Source organism: Globicephala melas, chromosome 5 (assembly GCF_963455315.2).
Source record: "Globicephala melas chromosome 5, mGloMel1.2, whole genome shotgun sequence".
Lineage (NCBI taxonomy): Eukaryota > Metazoa > Chordata > Mammalia > Artiodactyla > Delphinidae > Globicephala > Globicephala melas.
In genome coordinates this window covers 9317499-9322960 of record NC_083318.1, presented here as the reverse complement: position 1 = coordinate 9322960, position 5462 = coordinate 9317499, and the positions used below count along the sequence as shown (strand labels likewise).

At 40.1% G+C, this 5462-nt stretch overlaps 1 pseudogene; it reads right to left on the bottom strand.

Moving 5' to 3' along the window:
* Window positions 1-3708: 3708 nt before the first annotated feature.
* Window positions 3709-4753, bottom strand: LOC115863763 (alpha-enolase pseudogene; annotated as a pseudogene).
* Between the last annotated feature and the right edge of the window lie 709 nt (window positions 4754-5462).

Here is a 5462-nt window from a genome sequence, read left to right as displayed (position 1 = left end):
TTCCTAGAAGCAGATACTAAGATTAAAAAACTTGAGTGCAAATAATTATTTTGGAGTACAAATGTCACTGGTGGAGATGTGAGAAAACCATAGGAAAAAAAGCCAGTCATAAAAGGTGCATTTCTGTCATGGTGGGCTAATGGAATTTAATCCACTGGGGAAACTCTAAGAAGTGGTATAAAATCACACTTTAAAACTCTGTCACTTAAGAGGCGAGGCAGTTGTGTATTTATTCCTCAACTCCCAGAATGATGTGAATCCCCTGATCATTCCCAGAACTAAGAGTGCACAGAGAACAGCCTTCTGTGCTTCCAGAAAGTGTCCTGAGGTACCAGGATGTGGAGATTGACATTTGGAGACTAGTCATAATATAGGGAACTACTTGCAGTATTGGGAAGGGCATGGCAATAAATGACTCCACTTTACATTGTTCAGGTCTTCCTCAGGCCCTACATTAAATGCACAGTTCTATTAATGTCACTGCTTCTTAAAGGTTGGTCACAATTTTTTAAAAAAAAAAAAAACACAACAACAAAAACCAACAAATTGCAAGATGATGGTAGGAAGCCTTGCTGCTGTAATTGGTCCTGAGGCTGACCACAGCCGGTATTCTTTATATCCCTCTTCTACGTCTCATACTAGATTTCTCACAACTTGAGTCAGCACTTCAGCTAGCCAGGAGTGCCTGTCCAGGGTGATAAATCATACTTTCATGCCTGAGAATTCTGATACTTTGGTTACCATATCTTTGCCAGATTGTGTTTCCTGCAATTGCCATGTAAGGTTTTGACTCAATAAGGGCACTAAGGGGAACCCTAAGGAATCTCCTTAACTCCAGACATACTTCTCCCTGTCCCATTACACAGCAGCCACCCCACTGCCTCATGATAAATGTGGTCAGTTATCCCTGCCAGTATAGTAACTCCATTTCTGTTCCTTGTTTTACTGGCATGAGGGACTCAACATAACTTAGTTGGATCAATAATTTCAAGTTTAGTGGAATCCTTAATATGTTCTCGTGTAAACATGTCCCTCCCCTCAGAACCAGGACCTCTAGTGCAGAGGCCAAAAGTTGCTCAATGAGGCAAAAATTAATCAATTGTGTCCTTGAGAGCAATGGTGAAAGGGCACTCAGACAAAGGTATTCTATCTATCAGGAGTATTAAGAGTATTAGGTTCACAGAATTTCTTGGAACTGTACTTATTGTTGCATCATCTTCACCATATTGCTGATTGCTTTTCTAAGGCGCTGTTCATAATCTTATTACAATAAATCAATTTGTTAGTCCATGAGTAGACTTACTGGCCAAGCCACTGCAGACAGACAAGGAAAACACTTAGCCACACCCAGGTCAAAGCAAAAATTGCATCAAGCAAAGTTAAGCAGGACAAAAAGAGCTTATTCAAGACTATTACAACAGGGAAGGAGACCGAATTCAACTCCACTGAAACAAAAGATGGGAAAGACTTTAAGCACTGGGATGAGCTAGTGGAAAAGTATTGGAGGACTTTGGGGGTAGGGTTGATCAATGGTATGCATCCAACACATTGAGCTTTTCCTGAGTTTGCAAATCTTCTTCTCTTTAATTAGGCTATTTGTGTTTGCTAAGTGTTGCCTCACGAAGTTAGGCTCCTACCCTCTCTCAGAGACTAGGAAATAGGGGTGTTATCTCCTTTTGATGTTTACATTTCAAAGAGATGGTTTCCAGGTCCTTGAGAAAGACATTTCCTGAGCTATAGAACTGGTAAGAGGTTAGAAGCAGACTTACATACATTTCAAAGGAACAGAACAAGAATTTACAGTTGAAAGTTTCTGAAGTAAATGCTCTAAGAAAAGCCAGGTCAGTGGTCTATAGTTTGAAGAAACTTGTCCAAAGCTTCGTTAAACTGAGGGGAAGTTTAAAGTCATCTTGGTTACCCAGAATATGTATCAATCCAGCACGGGGATAATTATTTACCCTTCCAGGATGAAAAGGATCCAATGTAATCAGTCTATCCTATGGTGGCTAGCTAAGCTGCTCAAACGATGGTGTCTTTCCAAGGGCTTAACTTTAGTCTCTATTGCTAATTGGTTGAGCACTCAGCAGTCACCTATTATAGGTTCAGTGAGAGGGAGTTCTTATTGTTGGGCCCTGGCATATTAGCAAGCCTGCTATTATGGTTATTCCTTTCATCACAACCAAGCGTTAAGCACTAGAATGACTAAGGACAGAACATTTTTGTTGTTTTCTATTTTGCTGTTGTTATTTGGCTTATTTGGTATTTTATGCAGGCCTATCTATAGGACTAACTTTTACCTGAGTTGTTTGGTAAATTATGCTTATACTAATAATTTTGTAGACAATTGTGATCAATTAATTTTATTAAGCTAATTTTAGGGATGGAGGTGTTTCAAAACTGTTGACAGTTGCTTTAAGGGCTATGTTTTTATTCTGTTCACTTTGATACCTGGGGAATAGATTTTTCCAAGTCCCAACTCAATATACAGAACCTGCCCACTCTTGGCATTCCTGGAATCCTAGGATTTGTATCAGAGTTAGCAACAGAGTTTAATTAATTAATTAAATAATAACACAATAGAAATACATGCACATGCGTGATGACTTCATGGTCAAGGATTTTTTTTTAATGTTTTGCAACTTTCTTCATAGTAGCCTAAACTCAGAATAACCCAAATGTCCATGAGCAGTTGAAGGGATATGTAAATTTGGGGATATTAATAAATAGCCATGAAAATATATGAACTAAAGTAAAACCACTCAAAGATGGGGATGGGTCACACAAACATTATGTCAAGTAACTGAAGTCAGACTCATATAAGTACATGCTACATGATTCTATGAAGATAAAGTACAAAGCAGCCAAAACTACTATATTGTGTTAGAATTCAGGATAGTGTTTATTTTAGAGAAAGAAAGAGGGGGTTGTAATTGGAGGGGGACATGAAAGGGACTTTTAGAATGCTGGAAAAGTCCTGTTCTTGAACTGCTTGTGATTACAGAGGCATTTGTGAAAAAAATCCTGAAGCTGTATGACTGTGTCCTATATACTTTACTGTCTGTATGTTACGACTCACAATAAAAAATAAAAAGAACAAAAAAATTAAGATCTCACAGTTGTGCATGAAAATCATTATATCCCAAAACATAATTAAACTTTTCTCAGTACTTTGTAAAAACAACAAAGAAAATTGTTTTACGTGAATTTTTCCTTGTTCACCAAAAAGAACATATTATATTGTTATAGGATAAAATGAAGGGGTATGAAAAAGTTTTCCTTATATATTAACTTTTATTAATTAAATGTTCTTTTTGATACTTTAATTTCTTTTTACTGGTCACTGAGGTCTTTTTATTTTGCACACAGAACCACTAAGGATCTTGCCTGTGGACACCTCAGAGATTGCACTGTAGATTCTCATGGCTCCAGACAGTTGGTGGAAAGAAAGATGAGAAAAACTATGATTTGGGTCAATGACATGATTACAGAGCTAAGGTTTCCAACAGAGTTTCAGGTGGTCAACTTGGCTTCTGAAGCAGTTCTAAGGAAGCAGTGAGAGAACATCACAGGGATAATAGAAGGGCATTAACTACCAGAAGCCCCTACATGTATCAACTGAGACCTTGAACTATCTGCGTAAACATCAGAAGCAGGGTTCTAGCCAGCCAACTAGTGACTGAAAGGCTCAGGTGCTCACCTGCCCAGAACTTACTTGGCTACCTGGTTTCTGAACTACTTGCTAGCAGATTTAGCCTTGCTGCCCAGTTCTTCTTCAATTATGAGGATCTGGTTGTAGTTGGCCAAGTACTGGGTTAGGCAAGGTGCACCAGTCTTGATCTGCCCAGTGCAGGGCTCCACCACCAGGCAAGCAATGAAGATAACTTCGGTTATGAGTTATGAGACACCATGATGCCCCACCCACCGGACTGAGCCAGTTTGCACACCTGAAGAGAATTGGCCAGGGAGCCGATCTGCTACACTTTGAGCAGGAGGCAGCTGCATGATTTCTCACCCACGGCCTTGGAAATCTGCTTCAGGCTGGGCACTGAGAGATTGTCCCCCACCACCTGGATTCCTGTACTAGCAGTGAACTTCTGCCAAGCTTCCCAGTCATCTTGGTCAAAGAGATCTTGAATAGACACCAATGGGTAGTCCTTGATGAAAGAATTGTACAGGTCGAACAACTGGTCAGGTGTGGTGTACCTGCTGAGATCATTGGGAGACTTGAAGTCCAGGTCACACTTCCCTGACCTGAGGAACTCAGAGGCAGCCAAGTCCATGGCAATGACAAGCTCATCGGTGTAGCCAGCTATCCTGATCTCATTCTTCAGCAACTCCAGAGCTTCTTTCTTCTTCACGAGCAAACCAGCCTTCATCCCCCACATTGATGGCATCTTTCCCATATTTCTTCTTGATGACATTCTTCAGGTTGTGGTAAACCTCTGCTCCAATGTGCATGGCTTCCCTGAAGTTTGCCTCACCAACAGGGAGGATCAGAGACTCTTGCATGGCCAGCTTGTTGCCAGCATGAGAACCATTGTCGATCACACTGAAGGCTGGAATGGACAAGATGACTTCAGAGCTGTCAGTCAAGTCAGAAATTTGGAGGTACAGGGGCACCCTTTATAAAAAACCTAGACTTACAGACAGCCAGGGTCCCTCCCAAAATGAAGTTAGTACTATATTTAGATTTATTTTCCATTTCATTCATCTCTATCATCCACTTGTCAGTCTTCTACTTGTTCCAAATGCTCAGTTTACATAATTCCTCTGATCTACAAATATAATACATTTACCTAAAATTTTTAACTGGTAATTGTAGTGGATTGAATAGTGTCCTCTCAAGATTCATGTCTAACCAGAACCCCAAAATGTAACCTCATTTGGAAATAGGGCTTTTGCAGATGTAATTAATTAAGATGGAGTCATACTGGATTAGGCTGGGATCTAAATCCAGTGACTGATGTCCTTAAAAGAAGAGAGGACACATCAAAAGAGACATACAGAGGGAAGAAGCCTATGTGAGGACAAAGGCAGAGATCAGGGTGATGCAGTTACAAGCTAAGGAATGCCAAGGGTCGCAGGGTCCACCAGAAGCTAGGAGGAGGAAAGGAAGGAGTTATTCCTAAAGCTGTCAGACGAAACATGGTCCTACTGACACCTTGATAATGGATTTCTAGCTTCCAGGACTGTGAAAAAAATAAATGCCTGAGGTTTTAAGCCACCAAGCTTAAGGTTTTAGAGAGTAATGCTTCCACAAAGGAATTTAGCAATAATTTTATTAAAATCAGAAGTTGTAATTTTCATCTGGCTATCCAGATCCCCTCATATCACTGCAGAAAAATTTATCGTATTGGTAAATTACCGATCTTAATTTCAAAATAAAGTGTGCTTCTATCCTATCACGACAGGAAAAATTATGTCTAGATTTTAAGACGGGGTTTGTGGGGCTTCGCTGGTGG